At 41.1% G+C, this 27580-nt stretch overlaps 1 protein-coding gene across 2 annotated transcripts in view; it reads right to left on the bottom strand.

Annotated features, from left to right (window-relative positions):
- The window catches only part of csk (C-terminal Src kinase), a 143232-nt gene that overhangs the window by 114844 nt on the left and 808 nt on the right, over positions 1-27580 (bottom strand). The gene's annotated exons all lie outside the window — the stretch shown is intronic.

A 27580-nucleotide genomic window follows, 5' to 3' on the forward strand; every position in this document is an offset into this window, starting at 1 on the left:
TGTTGTGAAACTTGAAAGGTTTCAGAGATGATTTACATGGATGTTGCCAGTGTTGGACTAGGGCAGTTTTCCCTGGAGCTGAGTATACTTAAGAGGGAAATCAGCAGGGAACGTGAGATAACTCCAGCAAATCGATGTTGTAAAACTTGAAAGGGTTCAGAAAAGATTTACAAGGTTGTTGCCAGGGTTGGAGAATTTGAGCTCTAGGGAGAGGCTGAATAGACCTGGGCTGTTTTCCCTGGAGCTTCAGAGGCTGAGGCGTGACCTTATAGAGGTTTATAAAATCATGAGGGGCATGGATAGGATAAATAGACAAACTCTCTTCCCTGGGGTGGGGGAGTCCAGAACTAGAGGGCATAGATTTAGGGTAGAGGGGGAAAAATATAAAAGAGACCTAAGGGGCAACTTTTTCAAGCAGACGGTGGTACGTGCATGGAATGAGCTGCCAAAGGAAGTGATGGAGGCTGGTACAATTGCAACATTTAAAAGCCATCTGGATGGGTATATGAATAGGAAGGGTTTGGAGAGATATGGGCAGGTGGGACTAGATTGGGTTGGGATGTCTGGACGGCATGGACAAGTTGGACCGAAGGGTTTGTCTCTGTGCTGTACATCTCTATGACTCTATGTAAAATACATACATTTTACTGCATCCCAAGTTAGCTGGATAAAATCCAGGGGATAAGTATGAATCAAGTTGGAAATTTTAAATGCTACGAAAATGTTCGTAAAGAGGTTTGAATTAAAGTGTTAATCAGTAGATGCTGCTATATCTTAGTGCAACTGGGCTTTTGGATTGATAGCCAGTTAATAGGATGCACTGAAGATAAATCTGTGTAGAAAATATGCATGCAACATGATTATCCCTACAGTGTTTCATCAAGTATGTACATCATAGGAGCTAATAGGAAGTGATTCGGTTGTTCGGAATGCTGTGTGGTTATCAGAATAATATTTGGCTCTGCAGTGTGTATTTATGTACTTGAATCTTAGTCAACATTTCCTAATTTCTTTTTAACTGTTTCACTGGTCTGGGGCAGAGCAGAGGAAGGCATAAAAAGTTGATTGCCATGTCTCAGGCTGGGAAGTGCTAAATTCCAAGAATGCTGTCTGTTTCTGATTGTTTAAATACAAAACTCTAAAATAAGCGCAAATACAGTATGTAAATTTGATGTTGGCCTGATTGTATTGCACCTTCCATCACCAGAGTTGACATAAATGTGTCTCACACAGAGACACTAGCCACTTAGGAAAAGTTCCAAAATGCTGTTGGCATTTGTGAAATTGTACCTTGGCAGTTGGTAAAGGTGTACAAAAATACAAAATCTTTTATTAAGAATATTAAGTTACTGTTCTTGGATTTTATTTGCCTCTCCTATTGCAGAAAGTAAACTATTGGAGCTTTTTATTTCTTCTTGGGATGTGGGTGTTGCTGGCTCAGCCAACATTTGTTGCTCATCCCTAAATGCCAGGCCTCAGTTCAGAGTCAAACACATTACAGTGTGTCTGGGAGCACATATAGGGCAGACCAGGAAAGGATGGCAGATTTCCTTCCCTTATGGATCAGTGAACGGAGTTTTTTTTTAAAAAAAATCATTCACCACGGTGACGTGCTTGACCTTAAGCAAGCTTTTTATTTCAGAATTTTATTGAATTCAAATTTCATCTGCCATGGTAGATCAAATCCATAATGTCATATCACTGGCCTGGATTTCTGGATTGCCAGACCACCTGATGAAGCAACAGTGCTCCAAAAGCTCGTGCTTCCAAATAAACCTGTTGGATTACAACCTGGTGTTGTGTGATCTTAATTTTCTTTCAAGCTCACTGAATATAAACTTTTATTTGTTCTGAATCTGGCTTACATTCTGTTTTACAGTGGGTGCACAGCAATTAAAGGACTGAATCAATAAATCTTTCATACATGACAGTACTTTGGTAAACTCCAAATGCAGTTCTATCGTTACCAACTAACATCCTTAAATGTCAAAGCCACATTTTACCAATTAAATGGACAGAAATGAAATGCTTCCTCAAATTTAAATTTTAGCATTTTCTAAGCCATTAAAAATCACTATAAATTGCACTTCATTGCTGTGTATCTTGATGTTTTCCTAGTGGTGGTTGGCTTCACAGTTGAATTTTTTTTAATGAGCTAGGGAAACTTTGAGCTAAACAAGCTTAAGTTAGACTGAACATGGCAGCAGTATTGATAATTTTCTTGGCTCTTTGCTCTTAAATGTTCTCTAAGGTCATGAACTATGGTCATGTGATCGCCAGTTCACAAGTTTGTCTTGTTTGCAACTGTCAAACTTTAATACTTCATATTTTTCTTCTTGAACCTCTGGTATTTTTTAAAGCAAATTAAATGAAAGCGGGTTTTTTTCCCAAATAAGAAAAGCTTTACACACTTGGTCAAGACAGGTTTGTATCAGTGAATGGACTCTGGTGACAAGAATTCCAAGGGAATGATACTGCCAAGGCAATATATTTCCTCTTGTAAAAATACAACTCTATTTGGGAGTTAATTCCATAGCTCAAGAGCTTGCCTTGCTAATGGTGGTGAAACCAGTACCATTTGCCGTCATTATTTCCTAAATTTGAGAGGAGCTCAAAAGTCCACCTAAGTTCAACTAAATGAAGAAATTTACAGGTTGCAGTCAGCAATTTTACATTTGACTGTTGAGTGTTCTGCTTGTGAAGTATAAAATTACTACTGAACATCCTTATGGCCATGTTATGCCTCACTAGGGCAATACGCAGAAAATCATGCTTTGCTATTCCCACAATCACCATAAGTAAAAGATTTACAAAAGTATGGAAAATGCGCATTTATCTCCCTTTCAGATCCAAGCTAACAGAAAGCACAGACTAGGTTTCCATATTTAACAAGAATTGTTATTTATTGTAATCAAATTGATCCTAGTATTAGGTAATTTTGAACCTCTGACTTATAACACAAATCTAAAATTCTAACCCCATTATTAAAAAACCTACACACATACAGACAGAAAAGAAACTGAGTGCTCTGGCGAGGACAAGATTGGGAAGGCAGTTCAATTGTCCACAAGGTAAACAGATGATGGGAGATAAAGGTTCAAGTCCAACCTGTTCTAGAGGTGTGTAATAACTTCTCTAATCAGGGTGATTGAAAAATATCTACGCTAAGATGATCTTTTGGGCTTGTCAGGTCTTGCTACTTCCCTATCTTCCTTCTCCAAGTATTTTCACGAGGCACAAAACAATTAGTTCACATCTATAAAATCTTTGACTTACTGATTAAGAATCACGGCTCACTGCAATAAATGAAGGCAGTGCCTTCCTTTCCAGAGATCTGATGGCTTCTGCTCAAAAGTTCACACAAACTGTTCAGCTGCCTGGGAATCAACCTCAAAAGATGCTGGCAGGCAGAAGTCCTTTTCAGCAGCAACAGGTCACCATTCTCTATTCTACTTGCTTCCAGCTGAATTTCCATACATCAGTACCCTTTAACTCCAACCTGTCTGCACTCCAACCCGTCTCCCATTACTTGAACCAACAAAGCAAACAACATTTAAAATAAGTGCCAAGTAACTACTTTAAAAAGTACAGGAATCCTTTCTACAATCTTGAAACTTGAAAGGGTTCAGAAAAGATTTAAGGATATTGTCAAGGTTGGAGGGTTTGAGCTATAGGGAGACGCTGAATAGGCTTGAGTTGTTTTCCCTGAAACAGAGACAGAGGGGAATGTACGGAATGAACTGCCACAGGAAGTGGCTGAGGCTACAACATTTAAAAGGCATCTGGATGTATATATGAATAATGGGCCAAGTGCTGGCAAATGGGACTACATTAATTTGAGATATCTGGTCAGCATGGATGAGTTGGACTGCAGGGTCTGTTTCCGTGCTGTTCAACGCTAAGACTCTTATTCTTTCAAAACAAGTTTTTTTCCCCCATTTCATTCCATAAATAAAACACAGAATTAAACAAAGATATTATCTTTACACCTGTAATGAATTTTAGCCTTGGTGCCAGATTCAAACTGATTTTACGAAAGGAAATTTCACACTCAGGAAATTGCTAGACTTGGAATGCCTTCAAGTCCTATGGCAACTATTATCGTATTGCTGGGAAGCCAGAAAAATGGATCTTTATGGGATGAAAACCTCAGATTTGAAATTTTATTAGCTGCAATCCGATGATTTAATTCCAAGTGGCTGTGCGCACAGACAATTTGACTCACTGCAAACATACAGGCTTATCCTTTTTGCAAACCATTCACAATCTTGTACAGCTTTTAAGATTACCACTCAGTTTGGGCTGTTCATATTTCTGTCTACATGACTGCAACCTCCAATTTGCGGGATCATCATTGCAGCTCTTTTCAATGCCTTCATGACTTGAATGTCATGTGTGTTTTGGCAACAAGAGCTCGCTACGGTACTCCATGCTATACTTGGAAAATTTCAGAGCTTCCCTCAGAGTAGTATGTCGCTGTTTTACCCACACAGATTAATGATGTTTAGCTTTGCTGATTCTGTCTTGATGGTTTTAAGGATTACAGGTCTTTTTATTGGCAGTTCACATTTTATTGTTGTCTAATAACACACAACGTTTAAAGAAAAAAAAAAGCTTAAAGTCAGCTAAAGGCAACGTACTGCTATAATGTCTGAGCTGCAAAAACAATAGAAATGAACCAATTCAAATTGTGAGATTCATGGATTTGGCTAGAATCTGCTGCATTTACTGAATAAGGATTTGGCTCTCAGACAGGGATCAGCCATTTAGAACTAAGATGAAGGGACACTTCTTTGCAAAAGAACACTTTGAACTTCCAGATTTCTCTGCAGAGAATTATGGCAGCTCAAACTTTCATGTGTCTTTAAATCAGATCAACAGACATTTGGTTGCGAAAATAATCAATTAACATGGGGCCTGGCATGTGGTAGATGACCTGTGATCTTATTGACTTGGCCCCTTATTTCTTATATTCTGGACTGCATTTAAACTGATCATTTGTTATCTGGATTTATTTACATAAGGATGCTTACTGTTACTTGTTGAGCATATTGCACAATGTAAATCTAAATGGAGAGAATATTTTACAGCAGAATAGTGCCCAATTACTCAAGATTGTTTGGATTTTTGTTTAGATTACATTACAGTGTGGAAACAGGTCCTTCGGCCCAACAAGTCCACACCGACCCGCCGAAGCGCAACCCACCCATACCCCTACATTTACCACTTACCTACGGGCAATTTAGCATGGGCAATTCACCTAACCTGCACATCTTTGGACTGTGGGAGGAAACCGGAGCACACAGAGGAAACCCACGCAGACACGGGGAGAACGTGCAAACTCCACACAGTCAGTCGCCTGAGGCGGGAATTGAACCCAGGTCTCCGGCGCTGTGAGGCAGCAGTGCTAACCACTATGCCACCGTGCCGCCCTAAGGCTCCCAGTGATGATTAAAATCTGAAGTAATTTTGTAGCTGGATCAAATTTTTCATGTCAATTGAATCCAAGGACTGAATTAAATTAAAATGCTTGTATTATTGCTGTTTAGTTTTTTGGCTCTGTGGGTAGTGTCTGGTAAGAATAAAGATTGCACTTGGACCTTAAGAGGCATCATCATGTCTAATTTTCTACTTTGTGCAAATATCTCAGTCAAGAGATTTGCTGCTGCTACTCAGGTGGCTTTAAACTAGTTGGAGGCATGGACGTGGGAGGGAGGGAGGTGGAAGACAGGCGTGGATGAGATAGTGAAAATAGATAAGTCTGAGGCTGGTACAGTTAAGAACAAGTCAAACAGTCAATGCAGGAATGAGCAAAGTGGAGAATGAGGCAAGACTGATAAATAAAATAGCATTTATTTCAAATCAAGAGGCCTGACAGCTGATGAACTCAGGGCATGGTTGCGGACTGGGATGTCATAGCTATTACAGACATTATGGCTCAGGGAAGGGCAGGACTGGCAACTTAAGTTTCCAGGGTATAGACGCTATGGTAAGGTTAGAAAGGGAAGCGGCATTTTTGATTAAGGATAGCATTACAGTTGTACTTATGGAGGATAATTCTAGGAACACAATCAGTGATGTTATATGTGTGAACTGAGAAATAAGAAAGGGATGATAACCTTACTGGATTGTACTATAAGCCCCCAAAAGTCAGCAAGAAATTAAGAAGCAAATTTGTAAGGAGATTTCATTTCTGTAAGAATAATAGGGTTGTAATGGTAGGGGATTTTAATTTTCCAATTATAGACAGGAACTGCCATACTGTTAAGGGTTTGGATGGAGATGAATTTGATAAGTGTGTACTGGAAAAGTTTCTTATTCAGTATGCAGATGGACCTACGGTTGGGGGGGGGGGGGGGGGGGGGAGAGAGCAAACTTTGACCTTTTGTTGGGAAATAAAGCAGATAAAGCAGGGCAAGTTACTGAAGTTTCTCTGGGGGAGCATTTTGGGGCCAGTGATTATAATGCTATTAGTTTCAAAATAGTGATGGAAAAGAATAGACCAAATCTAAAAGTCAAACTTTTAAATTAGAGGAAGGTCAATTTTGATGGCATTAGGCAAGAACTTTAAGGTTGATTGGGAGAAGCTATTCGAAGGTAAAGGGACAGTTAGAAAGTGGCTTCAAAAATGAGATAATAGAGTCTAAAGGCAGTATGTTCCTGTTAGTGTGAAGGACAAGGCTGGTTGGTATAGGGAATACTGGATGACTAGAGAAATTGAGACTGGTCAAGAAGGTGGCATATGTCAGGTATACTGGATTAGTGGTGCTGGAAGAGCACAGCAGTTCAGGCAGCATCCAACGAGCAGCGAAATCAACGTTTCGGGCAAAAGCCCTTCATCGATGAAGGGCTTTTGCCCGAAACGTTGATTTTGCTGCTCGTTGGATGCTGCCTGAACTGCTGTGCTCTTCCAGCACCACTAATCCAGTATTTGATTTTCAGCATCTGCAGTCATTGTTTTTACTATGTCAGGTATAGACAGCTGGAATCAAATGAATTCATTTGAGAGGAATAGAAGGGCAATAGCAGAAAACTTAAGAGGAAAATCAGGAGGGCAAAAAGGGGACAGGAGATAGCTTTGACAAATAGAATTAAGGAGAATTCAGAGAGATTCTACAAATACATTAAGGGGAAAAGAATAACTAGGGAGAGTATAGGATCCCTTAAAGATCAATAAGGCCATCGATTCGTGGAACCAGAGGAGATGGATGAGACACGAAACAAGAACTTTGCATTCATATTTACTGTGCAGAAGCATTTGGAAGCTAGCGAACTTGCTGAAATAATCTTGAAAAATGTCTATATTACAGAGGTGGTGTGCTGACATCTTAAAACATAAAAGGAGGATAAATCCCCAGCACCTGATCAAGTATATCCCAGCACTTTGTGGGAAGCTAGGAAAGTGATTGACGTGGCTTTTGCTGAGATCTTTATTAGCACTGGTAGCCACAGATGAGCAAATGTGTGCTGAAAGGATCAGTGCTGGGTCCACAACTTTTTGTCATCTATTCAAATGACTTGGATGTGAATATAGGATACATCATCACTAAGTTTGTAGATTAGACAAAACTGGTGGTTAGTGGTCAGCAAATGTGGTTTACTCAGAGTACAAGGGGATGTTAATGAGATGGGCTGAGGAGCAGCAGATGGAGTTTAACTTAGGTAAATATGAGGTGTTACATTTTGGTGTGGGAGGACTTATTAAAAATCAGAGTGCTACCAAACAATGAGATCTTGGGGTGCAGGTTGGTAGTTCCTTGAAAGTGGAGTCACAGTAGACAGAGTAGTGAAGAGGTGTTAGGTATACTTGCCTTTATTGGTCAGTGCATTGAATATGGGAGTTGGGATGTCATGTTGCAGCTATACAGGACATTGATTAGGCCATTTTCAGAATACGGCATTCAATTCTGGTTTCTTTGCAAAGCAAAGATGTTGTGAAACTTGAAAAGGTTCAGAAAAGATTTACAAGGATGTTGCCAGGGTTGGAGGGCTTGAGCTATAGTGTGAGGATGGATAGGCCGGGGCTGTTTTCCCTGGAGTGTCAGAGGCTGAAGGGTGACCTTATTGAGGTTTATAAAATCATGAGGGGCATGGACAGGGTGAAAGCCAAGGTCCTTTCCCTCAGGTGGTGTGTCCAGAAATAGAGGGAAAAGGTTTAGCATGAGGGGGGAAAGATTTAAAAGGGAGCCAATGGCCAACTTTTTCACACAAGGGTTGTGTGTGTACAGAATGAACTGCCAGAGGAAGTGGTGGAGGCGGGTATCATTACAACATTCAAAATACATTGGGATGTATACATGAATAGGAAGGGTTAGAGGGATATGGGCCAAATGCTGGCAAATGGGGCTAGCTTAATTTAAGATACCTGGTCGGTATGGACGAATTGGACCACAGGGTCTGTTTCTATGCTGTACACCTCTATGATTTTATCTCATGGATATTAAGGAACCACCTAATACTTCATACGTGAATATTGTTCCCATATGTTCCAAAAGATTGCATTGTGATCAACTAATAAACCATTTTTGGACTTGAAAACTGCATGGTGTAATCAGAGACTTGACAAAAGAGGATAGTACAAGCACTTGGAACTGGACATCTCTGGTTATGTTCTATGTGCTTTCCCACCACACTTTACCCAAGATCTGACCCACTCCAACAAAAGTGAGATCAGCTAATCAAAAAGAAGCTCTTCATTTCTGAAGGTGCTATGTACTGTATTATGCCAATACATTAAGCCTACAATATTAACACTGACTGTTTGTCTTCAAATACAGAAATTGGTAGAGAAACTCACTTATCTGGCAGCATCTGAGAAGACAGAAACAGAGTTAACAATTGAAGTGCATGGACCCTTTTTTAAAACTGATTATGTCGGAAAGGGTGGTATCTCTGCTGAAGACAGGAGTTTGACGGGGGTGGTAAACAGATAGGCAGAGATGAAGCCCGGACAGAAAACGACAAGTAGGCCGACAACAGGACAGATGAATGTCTGCCAGTGAGAAAGCAAAACAGATAATGGGGACTCTAAGTAGGTGATAGTGGGTTGGCTGTGCTAACAGGAACTAGAGTATGGGTTTGGAAGTAAATTAACTCACTATTGAGTCCTGCTGGGTACCTAAACAGTAAAAGAGATGCTGTTCTTCCAGCTTGCGCTGAGTCTCGCTGGAGAAGAGGTGGTAAATGCCGCACCTTCAACAACTGCTTGGAATGTGTGTTCGTGGGGGGGGTTGGGGGCGGTGATGGTGGAGGTGGTTTGGGAGCGCAGGGCTGGACCAGTGGGTCCTGGAGGGAATGGTCCCGACAATATGCTGACCAAGGAGGGAACAGAAATTTGTGCCTGGTAGTGGGCAGTGTCAGACCATGAGCCTTTAGATGTAGATGCTAGTGAGGTGGAGAGTGAGGAATGGGCATGTTTAGGCATGCTGTGGAAGGGAAGAGAAGGAGTGAGGGCAGAAATGTGAGAAATTGATCAGGCATGGGTAAAGGTCCTGTTGATCACAGTTGGTGGGGAATCCTTGGTTGAGGAGAAGTGAATTTTTTCAGTCCAACTTCATAATTGTTGCTAAATATCCTCACCTCTGGACAGACAGGAGGCTGGAAGAACATAGCAAGCCAGGCAGCATCAGGAGATGGAGAAGTCGATGTTTTAGGTGTAACCATTCTTCAAGGCTGGGGGTGGGTGTAGGACGAGCTACACATAAAGGGGGTGGTGAAGACAGGTAGAGGGTACGAGCTGGTTGTGGCAGGGAGGAGTGGAAGGGAGGGGGGTGGGCTGGGAAGGGAGTCGGGGCAAGGGAAGGGAGGTTATTTGAAATTGGAGAACTCAATGTTGAGTCCTCCAGGCTGGAGGCTGCCCAGGCAGAAGATGAAGTGTTGTTCCTCCAATTTCCGGTTTGGTTCGTTGAGGCAATGGAAGAGGCCAAGGACAGTCATGTCAGAAAGGGAGTAGGAAGGGGAATAAATGGGCAGTTACTGGGAAGTCTAGTCAGCCCCTGTGGGCCCAATTGAGATCCACGGTGAAGCGTTCTGTAAGTTTACATTCGGTCTCCCCGATGTCGAGAAGATTGCATCGGAAGCACCCGATGCAGTAAACTAGGTTGGAAGAGAGGCAGGTGAACCTATCTCACCCGAAAGGACTGCTTTGGTGGGGGCTAGAGGGGGGGGAGGGGGGGTTGGTTGGAGGGTGGCACAAACCAAAACCTGTCCAAGGGAACAGTCCTTGGGGAAGGCAGAGAGGGATGGGGAGGGGAAGATGTTCTTGGTGGTGGGGTCTCGTTTAAGTTGGAGTTGGTGGAAGTGTTTAAGGATGATGCACTGGATGCACAGACTAGTGAGGTGGTAAGTGAGGACAAGGGAAACTCCATCTTTATTGCGCTGACGGGGTGGTTAGAGCAGTGGAACGGGGAATGCAGCTGGTGGGGTGGAGGGCTGTCTGGATGATAGAGGGAGGAGAAGTACATTGTTTGAAATAGTTGGACATCCGGTGTGCTTGGGAGTGGAATGTCTCCACGTCCAAGGAGATACAGTGGAGGTGCAGGAATTGGGAGAATGGGATGGAGTTCTTGCAGGATACTGGGTGTGAGAAGGTGTAGTCCAGATAGTTGCGGGAGCCTGCGGGCTTGTAGTAAACGTCCGCCTGGAGACTGTCGCTGAAGATGGAAATGGAGAGGTTAAGAAAGGGAAGGGAGGTGTCCAAAATGTACCAATTGCATGAAGACGGAGTAGAAGTTGTGGGCGAAGTCGATAAACTGCTCCAGTTCAGCATGGGTGCAGGACGCTGCACTGATGCAGTCAGCAATGTAATGGGCAGAAGAGTTGGGGCACAGTGCCTGTGTAGGTACTCAAGGGGGACTGTTTGATATAGCTCACAAAGAGGCAGGCATAGCTGGGGCCCATCTGGGTGCCCAAGGCCACCTCTGGATTTGGAGGAAATGGGGGGAGTTAAGGGAAAAGTTGTTGAATGTGAGGACCTGTTTGGCGAGGTGGAGGATGGTATTGATAGAAGGGGACTCGGTGGGTCTGTTGGAGAAGAGGAAGCAGATAGCCTGGAAGCCATCCATGTGGGGTTAAGGAAAGCATGTTCATGGTGAAGATATCCTGGAGTCCGGGGAGCTGGAAGTTATTGAAGAGATGGAGGGCCTAGTTGGTGTCACGGAAGTAGGTGGGAAGTGGCTAAATCAAGGGGGGGGGGAAGAGGATGGAGTTGACGTAGGACAAGATGAGTTCAGTGGGGCAAGAGCATGCTGAGATGATGAGTCAGCCGGGGTAATTGGGCTTGTGGACCTTGGGGAGCAGGTAGAACAGGGCAGTGAGAGGTCAGGGGACAATGAAACTGGACGCAGTGGAGGGGGGGAAATCACCAGAGGCAATGAGGGTACAGACAGTGCATATGATTTTGGCATGAAGGGTCGTGGGGAAGGGGAAGGTAGGATGTGGTGTCCAAGAATTGCATTCTTCCTCTACAACAGAGGTCCGTTCTCCAGACTATCACCACCCTGCCTTTGTTAACGAGTTCGATGGTTAATCAGGGTTAGTGCAGAGAGGAGAGCGCTACACGTTTGGAGGGGATGAGATTGGAGTTGGGGGGGGGGGTGCGAAGAAACTGAGGCAGCTGACATCACATCGGCAGTCTGCAAAGAAGAAGTCTAGGGCGGCTACAACGCCACTAGGTGGTGACCAAGTGGAGGAGGTAGGTTGAAGGCAGGGAGGTTGGGGGTTCTGTCAAAGAAGGAGGCACGGAGACGGAGTTTTGAGGAGTCAATTCTGACCAAGGTTCAATGAATTCAAAATGTTAACTGTTTTCTCTCTACAATTGCTATCAGACCTGCTGTGCTTTCCAGCACTACTTTTTTATTCCAGTTTTAGGAAGGTGTGCCAAAAGCAAGTTATCCAATACAGTTTCACATTTGCAGATAACTATAGGCAGGAAGTTCATATCACAATTACAGCTTCCAACAACTCTGGTTTGCAGCAAAATCTTGGATTACAGCATGACATTTAAATAATGAGCTCCTGGCATAACTAAACACAAACAAAACAGGGCAAATGCAACCCAACTACAAATGGCTTTAAAAAAGACAGTAGACACAATTAAAGACAGTAAAATTCAACAGAATGATTATAAACAGTTAAAATGGATGAAGCATGGCATCAAGCTAGCAACAAATAATCCAAGAAGCAAGCAACATTCAATTGGATCAGAAAACATTTAGATTGAACAGCCAAAGAAAGATAATAACAAGGGGTAATTTGTTCAAGAGTTGCAAGTGACATTTTTTGAACTCACATTGGATTTTATACCCTGGTGGCAACACGCTGTCAAGAGATGAGAAAAACACCACACCAATCTGACTCAACCAAAAGAACCTTTGGGTCTCTTTAAGGGATTTGATTTTTCAATGCAGTACAAAGCAGCTCTTTGGCCCATCAAGTTTGCTTAAAAATGTGTTGCTGGAAAAGCGCAGCAGGTCAGGCAGCATCAAAGGAGCAGGAGAATCGACGTTTCGGGCATAAGCCCTTCTTCAGGAATCCTGATCACATGCACTGTCTGTGCCCTCATTGCCTCTGGTGATCTCCCCCCTCCACTGCGTCCAGTTTCATCCTGAAGATTCCTGAAGGGCTTATGCCCGAAACATCGATTCCCCTGCTCCATTGATGCTGCCAGACCTGCTGCACTGTTTCAGCAACACATTTTTAAAATCAACGAGGTAACTTCTACATTGGGGAGACTGGGCGCCTCCTAGCAGAGCGCTTTAGGGAACATCTCCGGGTCACCCGCACCAATCAACCACACCGCCCCGTGGCCCAACATTTCAACCCCCCCTCCCACTCTGCCGAGGACATGGAGGTCCTGGGCCTCCTTCACCGCCGCTCCCTCACCACCAGACGCCTGGAGGAAGAACGCCTCATCTTCCGCCTCGGAACACTTCAACCCCAGGGCATCAATGTGGACTTCAACAGTTTCCTCATTTCCCCTTCCCTCACCTCACCACTGTCCTCATGACTTGTCCTACCTGCCTATCTCCTTTTCCACCTATCCACTCCACCCTCTCCTCCCTGACCTATTACCTTCATCCCCTCCCCCACTCACCCATTGTACTCTATGCTACTTTCTCCCCACCCCCACCCTCCTCTAGCTTATCTTTCCACGCTTCAGGCTCACTGCCTTTATTCCTGATGAAGGGCTTTTGCCCGAAACATAGATTTCGCTGCTCCTTGGATGCTGCCTGAACTGCTGTGCTCTTCCAGCACCACTAATCCAGAAACACATTTGTAAGCTCTGATCTCCAGCATCTGCAGTGCTCACTTTCTCCCATCAAGTCTGCACCAACATAAACGACACTAGTGCCACTTACCAGCGTTGAATGTTAAAACATCTCAACTGTTCAACCAACTTTTTAGAAAAAAAAGCTATTTATGAGGTATTTTCCACAAACTGCAGGAGTTACTGGCATGCCAATGTACTTTTTCAAATATGGTCTCCGACGTAAGGTAGGAATTGTATTATTAACTTAGTTATGAAGCTGATCATGACATTTTAGGAAGAATAATATTTAGGTTCAGTATGCAAATATGATACACATTTAAAGAGCAAGTTTCAATTATGCCCAATGCAAACCTTGCAGCAGACTAATAAAAGATAAATTCCCTTCACTGCATTACTCTGGATTCAGTAAATGTATGCATTACCAAAGTTCAAACTATTGGGGCAACACTTGAAACAAGTACATGTCATCTTTATCTTCACTGCTTAAAACATTCATGTCAAAGGATATTATGATTGTTTTATATTTAATCATCTCTGTGGGAAAGTTTGAAGGATTATGGAGATATCTGGACCTTTTCTTTAAAGATAAAGGTCAATGAAACGGTACATTGGAATTTTCTTTTCAACAAGGCATTCCTGGGAAACCTCATTATTCCAGACAAGTGGTTGCTTGCACTCACTTTAGGTACAATACCAAACTGGTTTTACAACTGGACTTTATTGTTATTCTGTTTGAACAGCATTCTGCAGGCTCGGTGTTTGTATATGGATTTCCAGTCAGGGATAAGGACAGGCTGTTTAGCTCACTTCTCCTGTTTTTGAAATACATTCCTCGTGAAAATCCGTTGTCCTCCTGAACAGTGGCTGGAAGACTCCTTGTTACTGTGTTACCTGAGCAAGCTTCAACTGCCAAGATCTCAGAGACAACTGCCTACATTTGACGACACTTGTCTACACAATACTGTAGTGAGAGTAGTTAAGTGCTTGTTTTTGACCAGCACAGACTCATTAAGGTATAGGGCCTATTTTGTTATGCTGTAGATCTCTATGAGAATGATATGCCAACAATCATCTGAATATTTTAAAACTTATCCATTTTGCCTTTGAGAACTAAAAGCTACTGGCCAAACGTTTTTCCCATCATTCCACCACCACCACACCCCAATAACAATAATTTCAAGAAAAAGAGCCTCCACAGAGAGAAATGTTCTTGGCCCTCTTTGCCTGAAATGTGTGTTTGTGTACATGGTTAGGTTAACATTTATATTTTCATATTTCAAATAGCATGTTGACATCTCTGCTCATTACTTTGTTGCAAAACAAAACAGAAATCCAGTTGACGGATCTTATTATTTTAAGCATAAAATAGAGAAGGCATACTGTCAGTAATTGGGGAACTGAGTAAAACAAGCTAATTTGTGTGTGACCCAAGGAGTATTGGGACTAACACTACACTCCTTCCATCTCAGTTTTAACAATATGATCACCTTCAATATTTCCTCCAGCTTCATGAAGTCAGGAACTCAGTGTGAAACATACTCTGCTATATTTAAATGTACACGTGGGAGACATTTCTCAACTTAGTTTCAAGAAATGAAACTGCACATACATATTTGATATTGTCCAAAACCGAGAATTTAAGAGCCAATAATTTCCCCTTTGGCTGGGTTTTCCAAAGTGTACGTCACAAGCCACAAGGTGAGAGGCAGCAATAGTTACTGTGGAGCTCAGACCATGTGCAAGTAGCGGAGATAAATTTAAATCCTTACCTTTCTTTAAAAAAAGGTGGGCATAGCCTGTCTGATCACTGATGTCAACTGCTATTCCAAAATGCCCAGCAGTTTAAAACAGCCCCGAACCCTTTTCCCTGACTCTCATGCTTTTGTTTTAAGAAACTTCAAAATGCTCTGCAAGCACTATAATATCCCTTCATTCCACAAAATACCAGAAGAAGCAACCTATAACAGTGGTTTGTCAAAGAAACTACTTGTTCTACCTGAAACAATTCGGCATCCCAGTGAACTATGTCACAACATATCCTGCCCTTAACCAAAAGTTCCCACTCTTGTGCATTCCAACGTTTCATTCAACAAGTGGAAATGCATACCTTGCATTTTTACTGTGTATCCCAGAAACTAAAGCAGTACTCATCTGATGTGCAGTAACTGCAAACCAACCCACAAGTTACAACTGGAGCCCGAAAGGAACTGCAATTACTGCACAATACAATACAGGTGGCTGGAGTACAAAGGTAATAATTCATCAGAGGTTGAAATAGCATCAGGAACCTAAATTAAATTGTCGCCACATGAATCATACCAAACAACCTTTAACATAATCAGCTTAAACATAACACTCCAATCTTAATAAAATTTAAACAATGTTGATACTGTAGTTTAATGGTAAGGAAATTTATAATGGACACCAGTAGGCTCTCATGAGAATGTGTATGGGGTACAAGCAGGCAGGGAAAAAGTTAAGTTCTGAGTCTTGTGAAACAAGAGGTTCAGCTGAGCATCACTCAGATCAGATAAGAACTTAGTAAACAATGGCATGCTGGAAGCAAGGGTAATGGGTTAACATGGTGAAAAAGCAGTCATTACGTGAGCCATTTAACAATATTGGAAGCACTCAGTCTGCAAGGTCAGCTAACAAGAGGAACCGTATCCATTGTATGAACCTAGTTAACAAGGTTAAGAACATTCATTGCATAACAGTAAAGGGCTTGGTCTTTGCTATTGATACTCATAGATTGCAATGGTCACCTAATTATTATGTATGTTGACTTATCTGGATGCACCTCCCTGTAAAATGACGATATAGTTCATTGAGGAACTGTTCTTGGAGAGAAGACCATGAACACACGTCCCTGTGCACATGGGCAAACGTTCTCTCTCCCTCCAGGGACGGAATAAAGATGAATGAGGTAAAGCTATACTGTGTCTCTGAGCATTTTGCTTCAACTGAGGGGTGGAGGACGGGATGACAATAGTGGCATAGTCGGCAGGATCCAAATGGATAGTTACGATTGGATGGTGTCAGCAGCCGCCCAGAACATCAGTGTCTCCAGATGGATGGGCCACAGTTAAGATTTTAAACTTTGATCCCTCTCAACATTCCTGTCCGCCAGAGATGGTCCCCTTATTCAATCGCTCTCTATTCTACGGATTCCTCAAATGGTAATTAGTTCAGTCGAGAGACGCAGTTTCACAAACACACTGGCAGGCAGAGGCTCGAGTCTATTGGGTGGGTTGATTTGAGGTTCAAGTCCTCTCCACTGTGTTTAAGTGAGCTTCAAGCGAGGTTAGAGTTCTCTGTGCTTAAGTGGGATTCAAGTTCTCTGTGAGGAGTAAAGTGAGAAAGGGGTTAAAGTCCCCCAGTGGTAAAATTTGAGGCTCTGCGAGTCTTTGGTCTGGGGGAAAAGTGTGTGGCTTGGATTGCAGCATCACGTGGTCCGCTGTGAGGGCCTTCGCTAAGTGTAATTTCAGTGACAGGATGCAAATTAAAAAAAAACAAAAGAATGCTGAAATTAAGGTTGTACTAATACTTGGGTCAGAGAAGGAAGTTTCGATGTAAATTGCGCCATGCTCTAAGTGTTTGATATTTAAATATTTTGGTTTGTTAAAATACTGGTTCAGAAAATATCAAAGTAACTTATTTGCATCAGGATCTCAATTCAACATAATGAGTCAGATTTTGTTTTTACATTGAAATTGTACAACATTATGTCCTTTTTAAAATTATCAAACTTGTAACCTTGAAACAAACTGATTGAGTGCCTTGAACCCCTGATTTGTTTGAAATTCTACAATGCCCATTTAAAAAAAAGCTGGGTCAGTGGTCAAACTTTAGACAGACGAGAGTATTGTATTAAAATATCTTTGCTGCTGCTGTGTTTTTAACACAGTGTTCAACAAAAAGAGTGCATTTTGAGTTTGATATTTTGAGAATATTGAGAACTTGAGGCTGACCTGTTTCAGTTCTCTTAATTATTAAGACTACATTGGCCTCCTTCGTATTGCAAATTCAAAGACTGTAGATCTCTAAAGTTGCTACTGTAATTCCAACTGTTATTTGGGAATTTTCATTTGGAGAACATATTTTTAAATATTCAGCATTTGCTTCCCATGAATATGTGAGATTTAAATCTGAACTGAAACTACCTCTTCAATTGCTAAAGCACAGGAAACATTTTGTTGTTTTCATGCTGTTCCAGACTTTTGAAATACTTTTCCTGACAACTTTCACATCGGCCAAGTATCGATTTGTTAAAAGAAAATAATTTTGAATAACCCGAATAGGATACCTGAGGGTTTGATTTTAGGACCATTGATTGTTGTTTATAATTGACTGAATTGTTTAGGCAGTACAATTTAGAAACATATGGATTGCATAAAATTTGATAATATAAATAGTGAACAGAGTAACAGACTTCAAATTGACTGAGAATGTTGAAATAGGCAGACACAATTTAGTCTAGTTAAATGTGTGACTGTCTCCATACTGATAATCACATTGGCAATGAAGAAATGAGAGAGGAAATGCAAATATACTTTCAGCAGCTAACATCTTCTCTAGAGTTTCTCCATTCACAGGTAAAACACGCCTTCGGACCACCACCCACCCCTCCACAACCTGATCTAATGGATTCATTCAGCTCCCAGTCATGAGCACCAAAAGAAGAAATTAACAACAGTGAAGAGGAGGTCGGTCCTTGTCAGTGACCTTCCTGTGGACATTAAACTACATGAGCTGTACCTGGTCTTGATTATTTAAGGGATAGGAAGGTTCACCGATCAAGCTAACATCAAAAAGGCCAGTTGGCTTCATTACATTTAACAGCAAAGTGGAAGCAAAGAATGCTGCGTTCACCTAGCCTGCAGCTGCAACACTGCATGTTCAGATGTGCTGGCATCCTCCATCTAAAACATCTCCGGAAAGAAGAAAGTCTCGTCGGTTTTGTGAAGTATTTAACTGCCCTTATCCAAGTAATCAGGTTTCTCTGTGGAGTGATGCACAAGGACAGACTGAATTTTGTTTTCAGGTTGGACTTTACTATAGGAGATTTTGACTGGCTCATTTCCACGCAACTTGGACGGGATGAGTGCGCACTAAGGACTATGGATTTAAGAAGTTTACTGGTGAATGTTTTTTTCACATGGAAAGATTCTTCAAATTCTATTTACTGTAATGGACTAGTATTTTTTTTGTTATAATCATTGTATGCTGTGTGCCAATAACTTGCTTAAATACTGGCTGTCAGTCTAATGAACACTACTAATGCCATCTAGGTGGTTAGCATTAAATGATACGGATGGAATGAGAACGTATATAGGGAATAAGCAGGCAGGGAAAGAGTTATGTTCTGAGTTTTGTGAAACAAGAGGTTCAGTTGAACATCACTCAGATCAGATAAGAACTTACAGTTAACAATGGCATACTGGAGACAAGTGTAAAGGGTTAACAAGGTGGACAAGCAGTCATTATGTAGAGCCATTTAACAATATTGGAAGCATTCAGTATGCAAGTTCACTAACAAGGGGAAAATGTATCCATTGTTTGAACCCAGATTAAAAACATTCACTGTACAACAGTAAAGTGCTTGGTCTGTGCTATTGATACTCAATGATTGTAATAGTCACCCAATCAATATGTATGTTGCCTCATCTGGATGCTCCTCCTTGTAAAATGACTATATAGTTCATTGAGGAACTGTTGTTCGAGAGAAGACCATGAACTCATGTCTTTGTGCACATGAGCGATCGTGTTCTCTCCCTCCAGGGCCCAGAATAAAGATGGAGGTAAAACTATACAGTCACTCTGAGCATTTTACTTCAACTGACGGGGAGGGAGGAATGGAACGACAATTGAAATTTCATTGCTGTAGTTAAAGAAATTCTTATAATTAGATACTAGAAACAATCTGGGAACATTTTATAATCATTGTCTTCCGACAAGGTTCATGATACCTTATTTCCATTTATAAATGTTATCCTTTATCCAAAACAATTCGTGATTTATTCATATCCAAGATACATTCATCACATTATTTGCAATTTACTCTCAACATTAGTAATCATCAATATGGTTGCTGCAGATGCATTCATTACGTTCACACAAAAAAAAATCACTCCCTTTTCTGGCTGATGGTCAGAGACAGTCTTTCTTTAATGCATTTTTGTGCATTGCAATCAAACCTTCAACAGCATAATTGAGGATATAATGGTGACCTTTACTGAGACACTGTATAAGATTGTTTATCTTTGATTCAATTTGTAACCTGGCAGAGAAATTGGGAAATGGCAATATAATGTAACTGTTTCTAATATGCTTAAAATGTCTGCATGTAGGGATAAAGCTAAAACACAGACTCCAGGTGGTAACATCTAAGAATCCAAATGAGTCATGTGTCAAAATACATCACTGAAATGCCAGCATTTTACAATACTGCGCTTTGAGAGAACACCAACAGAATTAGTAGATGCTGTTCCTATTAGGCTTACATAGGCAACATATCTCATAAATCACTACAGCTATCTACTGCATGCCAGTGATATCTAGAATACAACGGTTTACTGTACTATATTGGAATACTGTCTTGTTTGAACACTCCAAGCTATTTGTGTCATGTCTACTTGAAATGCCAACTCGTCAGCTGTGCAGCTTGCGCTCAGCTCTCCAAAGCTAGATTGACCAGACTGGCATCCTGTGCATCACTGCCTCGAGCTTCCATTGAGGAGAGAATACACAAATGGCAAATGTACTTTTTTTTAAAAAAGCATTACAACTAACAATACTAACTTAATGTGAGCATTCTCTCCCTTCTCCTCTTGCATATTTGGTTTAATAAACTATTTTCTATTGATCCCGGATAAGCTACCCTGACCCAAGTTTAGCCTTATGAGAAGAACCATGCAATGGACAACTGAACAGACATGCAGCATGAACAGGACCACAGATCACAATTATATTGCTCCAGATATGATGGTCAAATGCCTTCCTGTGCTTGGCAATTATTCAATACTCATGACCTTTGATCCAAAGATGGAGGAATTTGTAGTAACATAGGATTCATGTCAGAAGGATCAAGCCCCTAAATCTCTTCACATAGCTTATTTTTTGACATACAACAGTCTTTGGAAATTAAACATGACTTCAGATATCTAAATTATTCATTGTTAAATATTGTCCAAAATTGCTTACATGTGCAAAAATAAATCATGAAGCAGTTCGCCTTCAAACAGGTACAGCTTCAAGATATCAAAATAGCCCTGTGATGGCTCCTCAGGACATTCCAAAGAAAGTCAGAAACAAGTATTGTGATCAAATTTATACACAGCACAAACAACTGAGACAAATGACCAGAACAACTCTTCAGCATGTTAAAAGAGTTACTGGACAGAGAATCTGGGAACTTTCCTGCTTCCACAGGATCTTTTATAGTCATCAAGGTAAATTGGATGCCAATTCTCCAATTCATTCAAAAGACAGCATTTTTAATAATTCAGTACACACTCTGCACTGCAATGAACTGAATCTGGATTATTTCCCAAATCCACAATTTATGATCTTAAACTACTTTTTACACAGCAAAATTTGCATGCATATTTTCCTCTTTTACAAAAACCTTATTCGTAAGACTTGGAAAAATCCATTATAAAACATTGACTTGTATATTACAGAATGTGCAAAGAAATTCAACTTGTATCCAAAGACATGTTCTATTTTTGACTGCCTCAATGCAACTGTATTACAGTATTGATATTTACAAAATACTGTCTATGTTAGACACACAGCCCAAGTAAAACATCTGAACTAAGTTACAGAAATAAATCGCTCTAGAAAAAAACTTTCACTTGAAGGTGCCTCAATGCAATTTCAACAATCTGGATATTTGCAATGCATACTCTGAGGGGATCAATACAGTTTCGAGCCCCTGAGTGTATTGAGACTGATAGACTCTAGACGGAACCTTACCCAATTGTGCTAGTATGCAGCTGGCCCTGGCTGTCGGGCATTCCTAGACCCTTTGACACTCAGTAATGCAGCGGAAGACCAGCACGTTTCAGAACACCAAAATGAATGCCTCCCAAATGAATTGATGGTCCTGTTGCCACGATTGGTGTTTAGCTCAATGCATCCATAGAGCGGAGTCCTGTATGACAAAGCTCCACGGGGTGAACTTCAACAAAAACCAAAACCAAAACCAAAACCACTGCTGTTCTCTTAGCAAAGGCACATTCCAAAACTTGGTAGAAAACTGATAGATTTCGAGAGGTAGTTAGCATTTAGACAGAAGTCTAAATGATCATATTGAATGGAAGAACAGACCCAACCAGCCAAATGATCTTCTGCTCCTGCGTTGATACCTTTCTATCACCGAGGGCAGCTTGTGTGGGGCGAGGATAAAAATTCAAGCATAAGGAAGAAACTGATGACAAGGGCTTTTCACATTACCAGCCAAGTTATTAGATTTGTATTCCTCAACAAATCATACATGTACTTAAATCATGGAATAACTGCATCCTCCACTTAGAAAGATACACTTTAGCACATCTAAGTGGTAGGAGGAATACAATGCAAAAGAAATCAAATGAAACAAAGTTGCTTATTGCTAGTTACACCTGTTAGAATATAATATCTACATAATATTCATACTCCACTGAATAACATCCAACCAACGTGATCTGTACAAATATTACCGAGTGTTATGCAAAGGTTAACTCCTTCTACTTTGGAAAAATGCAAACACAGACAACAGGTAGAGAACAATGCATGTACTGTAAACCTTAGCAAGATATTGATATATTGGCAGGAAATACCAAATAAGGCACATGAATCTGAATAATTATAGCATTTGAAATTGTTCAGAATGTACAAATTAATTACAGCTGATTTCTTGTCAACAATGTGATACTTTCAGAATAAAACTACAAAAAACTTTTGCACAAATGACAATTGTTAAGAAAGTTGATAGAACTTGTGGTGACTAATGCATAATTTGCAAGTGGTGTTAAAACATCTGACAAATATAGCTTAGTATTTGTTCACAGGCAAGGCTGGAACTTACTGTACATCATCCCAACTTTGGTGGCTTGTTTTGTGTCAGAAGGCAGTTCAGAGCCAATTGCATTGGTATGGGACTTGAGTTTCATAAAGGGCAAATGAGGCAAGGACGCTAGCCAACCAATTGGACTGCTGCAACAATTTGTTCATTTTTTCAGTCCCTTTTACTTTATATGAAAGCAAGAATTTTATTTTCAACATAAATGATTCAAATTCTGACACTGTTAGAGAGGAATCTGAACACATTGCTTGGATTATTGAACCTCTGAATTTAATTTCTGTTACTACACCTATAACCTCAAAGTCAATATAAAAATGAACAAAAACCTATCAAAAGTAGAGATGAGTACTCAATCATTTTGCAAATACAGGCTGTCAGAATTTCGCAAAATTTGCAAAACCTATTGTAAACTGAAACAACAATCCACAAAAACATTGCTCTTCAAAACAGCACTAAAATATTGCAGTGAAGCAATATTTCAAAACAAAAATAACTGAACCTGCAACTTCCATTGTATAATTCCACAAAGATCACTTTAGCCCATACAACAACATTGTCTTTCCAGGATTATTAAAAACATTATAGTTACATTTGCACACTATCAAAATTAAAACTGAAGGAGGCAAAACCTTATACGATTAAACTCTTGGGGACAATAAACCAGTCCTAGGCAAACTTTCCATATTTCATTTTTGAAACAACCAACATAGGTGAAATATTGGCTTTTCCACACATCCTGCCCTCACTAAAACACATCTTGAGTGTATAGCTGACTGGAGAGTTAAATTCAGACATTTTGTTCCCATTTAAGCTAATAACTTGCTGAATGCAAGCTTTTGTTTTGCAATAGCCATACGTCAGATTAAAAGGGCCATTGATGGACAAGCATGTTAATTTGAGTTGACCTCCAAAACTCAAAAAAAAAGAAAGCATCTAAAAATGAGAGGAAACAATCTATTCATACTGATAAATGCATTGCTTTTACAATCCACATGTTCACTCGAGTTCACAATTTGGACTGATTATTCCATTAATCAGCCCCCAGATTTGAAGTCTCATTACCAACATCAGCAAACTAAGGGTGTCACTAACCTCATGGCAGAGTTGCAATGGTTGCTGTGTCAAATATCATGACACCAAAGGAAAGCACCAAAACAGCAAATTATGTGAAGGTTACAATTTTACAGGATCTTGGATGCCTCATTAAAAAATTCACTCAGCAACAACATATCAGCATAATTCAGAAAAGAACATGAATCAGAATAGATCCTTTTTTATAAAGTATTTGATGCCATACATATGGCATCTTGCATAAATCATTCCATAAACAACAAACATTGTTTTCATTCTTTGCAAGTTTATGATATGCAGCTGAAGTTGCTCCAATGCAAACTGCTCCATTTCTGTACAAAGTACAAGGTCATGTAAAAACAGTGCTGTTAAGCGTAACCTCCAGGCGTCAGACATAGTTATGAAATCATAAATGAACATGCTGCTGCCTGAAAACTTTAATCAAGACCAAACAGCTGACATAACAGCAACTTACAACCAAATGTTTATCCTGGGAGTACACAACATAAACTGCAGGCTGACTCTGACAAAATGCAAAACTTAAGTTAAAATACAAAACATTACAAACATCTTCCACCTTGAAAGAACCACCTCCTGAAACAGAGACCCTATCTGTCATTCCACAGAATCTGTCTACCCACAGAATCTGTCTACCCAATGTTCCAGACTTCTGTTATTTAGATTTGAAGTCATTTCTGTACTTGAACAGAACCAACCAAATCTTTTCAATCGTTTCTTGGTGCATGAAAATGACTAACAATCCAGAAGTAAAGACAAGAGTAGAAAACATTGAAGACTGTGAACATCTGCCACTGGTAGAGTCTTAGTTTGGAATCAAAAACACCATTTATAATCTTAAGTGATCACCTTAAGCTACACATGAGACACTACAAATTTCTCCATTTTAAATATAGTGCAAGAGAAAACTGACAAGATTATATCTCAACATACCAGAAGCCTGCTCGATAGCTATAATATACTCAAAGCACCTGACCACTACTATATGATATGATCACACTAGAAGCCAATTCACACTATTCTGAAAGTTGTTGTTCTGCTCCATACTGTTCTTAATTAGTTATGTTTTAAAGTACACCTAGGGTGTATGAAAAAGTAAATTGCATGAATTTGACACCCAATTTTTAAGTGTAAAGAGCACTCAATCACTATAAAAATATATTAGTAAATTCCAGTTACTGTGCATCCTCAGTACAGATTCATATTTGAAAACATAACACTCACGTGAAGAATAATTTCTTTGTTCAGGTATTATTCTGCTGTATAAAGCAGACATTTATAGCACAGAAATAAATTGATAAATACTATCGAGCAATAAGCCAAACTACAACTGTTTTTACGACATACAGTTTTTAAGACTTCCCTGAATTCCATTTCTAGTGTCTTTGCTAGCATTAAAATGTAATAAGAATACAGATATAATCCTTTGGGCTGATATGGTTTAAGCAGACAAGAAAAAAAAACAACTTCTAATACCACTCATATTTACCAGCTCTGTCTCCACCTCATACCCATATTCTGATATGAATATTCAAGTTAGCACTTCTGTTGTGAGCACTAAAGATGATGGGTATGAGAAAACAGCACCAATCCACAAGTTGAAAGGCAATCATCTTTGATCCTGTTCAGTCTACAATATAATGCTATCTAAATTATTTAACATGTTTTAAGGATCATAACTCATTAGCTGCTCAATAATTCATGTATTCAACATTAAGTATCAACACAGTTCACATACATCTCATCCTAGCTCTTAATTTTCAAGATAAAATGCAGGCAACATGAGCAAAAGCAGTGCATAGGCTACGTTTACGGAAGTCAGATAGCCAGATTGAGAAAAGAGCAACTGGAGATTTAACTGAGCTGTTCAAAATTATTAGTGGATTTCATAGAATAACCAAAGAGTTTCCACAAAAGATACTGAAAGAATTGAAGGATATCGGAATAATGTTGGATGGAGGTACTGTGACAGAAGATCTGCAATATCATTAATTGAAGACTCAAACCGCTCCCTGCTCCCATTTTCCAAATTCTGATGAAATCTTAAATTAAGATTCAGTAGGGAGATCCTTTACACAATGAGTTGTTATTGCATGGAATGGATTGTCTCAAAGGGCAAACAATGGAACCAAATTTAACAATAAATTCCAAATGACAACTGAACAAATGTTTGGAGGGAAATATTTGACAGAACAATGAGAAAAAGACTGACTGGACAGTTCTTACAAAGAGGATTCAAGGGAATAACATTAAATTATTTCCTTCTGTGCTATATAAATCTATGATTCTACAATCAAATTTGACTCGACTGGATTACAGATACAGACAATTTTAATGCACCTTTAAAATACTCAACACACTGGGTCAGTGCAAAAGAAACCACATGCAACTCGAAAGAATGTCACCAAACTATTCATTGTAGCTCCAATCACAATATTTAAGAGGGATTTCTCAGGACACAGGGAAGAGTAGAGAAACAAAATTAATAACTCAAATGAAATTGGTACATGTGTGTCAGGGAGAACATCCTCTGCTTTGCTGAAATGTACAACCCTTTAATGCAGAATTTCACTGCTGATGTTTGCTCCAAGTGGACAGTTTCAAAATTAGCAAGATCCTCCATCTTAACCAGAGGGATCAATGAGAAAATCGATATTCAAAACACACACTAGCACAGGTACAAAAGTAGACCATTCAAGCTATACTGTTCCACCATTTAGTGAGATCATAGTAAATCTTATCATCACCAACCCATTTTCCTGGTTTCCCCATAACATTTGATCCTCTTAATAATTAAACATCCATCTATCTCAGCCTTGAATATTCTCCGTGATCCAGCCTCACAGCCCTCTGTGGTAAGGAATTCCACAGATTCACTATCAGAAGAAAGTCTGAAAAGTGGATCTTTACCTGCTGCATTAGGATTTGAACCCATGTCTCCACAGGATTAGTCTCTGGATTACTATGCCACTCTCTTCCCCATAACCTTTCTAAATGCACCACTCCCTAATTAACTCACATATACTCATGTACTTCTTATAAATTAACAAAAACATTTTGCCCTATGAAATCTTTCATCCTTTGCCTTCACTTCAGCAGTGAAAACTGTAATAGCTCTGGCATCAACCTGTTCAATGTTCATGATGTCTTTCTGTAACCAGGGGGACCTCCACCTGAAGGGGGGAGGGTGTGGGGAACCCATCACCAACCAGGGGGACCTCCACCTGAAGGGGGGAGGGTGTGGGGAACCCAGCACCAACCAGGGGGACCTCCACCTGAAGGGGGGAGGGTGTGGGGAACCCAGCACCAACCAGGGGGACCTCCACCTGAAGGAGGAGGTGGGGGATCCATGTCCACCAGGGGGACCTTCACCTGAAGAGGGAGGTGGGGGATCCATGTCCACCAGGGGGACCTTCACCTGAAGAGGGAGGTGGGGGATCCATGTCCACCAGGGGGACCTTCACCTGAAGAGGGAGGTGGGGGATCCATGTCCACCAGGGGGACCTTCACCTGAAGAGGGAGGTGGGGGATCCATGTCCACCAGGGGGACCTTCACCTGAAGAGGGAGGTGGGGGATCCATGTCCACCAGGGGGACCTTCACCTGAAGAGGGAGGTGGGGGATCCATGTCCACCAGGGGGACCTTCACCTGAAGAGGGAGGTGGGGGATCCATGTCCACCAGGGGGACCTTCACCTGAAGGGGGGAGGGTGTGGGGATCCATGTCCACCAGGGGGACCTTCACCTGAAGAGGGAGGTGGGGGATCCATGTCCACCAGGGGGACCTTCACCTGAAGAGGGAGGTGGGGGATCCATGTCCACCAGGGGGACCTTCACCTGAAGAGGGAGGTGGGGGATCCATGTCCACCAGGGGGACCTTCACCTGAAGAGGGAGGTGGGGGATCCATGTCCACCAGGGGGACCTTCACCTGAAGAGGGAGGTGGGGGATCCATGTCCACCAGGGGGACCTTCACCTGAAGAGGGAGGTGGGGGATCCATGTCCACCAGGGGGACCTTCACCTGAAGAGGGAGGTGGGGGATCCATGTCCACCAGGGGGACCTTCACCTGAAGAGGGAGGTGGGGGATCCATGTCCACCAGGGGGACCTTCACCTGAAGGGGGGAGGGTGTGGGGATCCATGTCCACCAGGGGGAC

This window comes from Chiloscyllium punctatum, chromosome 33, assembly GCF_047496795.1.
Source record: "Chiloscyllium punctatum isolate Juve2018m chromosome 33, sChiPun1.3, whole genome shotgun sequence".
In the NCBI taxonomy this organism is placed as follows: domain Eukaryota; kingdom Metazoa; phylum Chordata; class Chondrichthyes; order Orectolobiformes; family Hemiscylliidae; genus Chiloscyllium; species Chiloscyllium punctatum.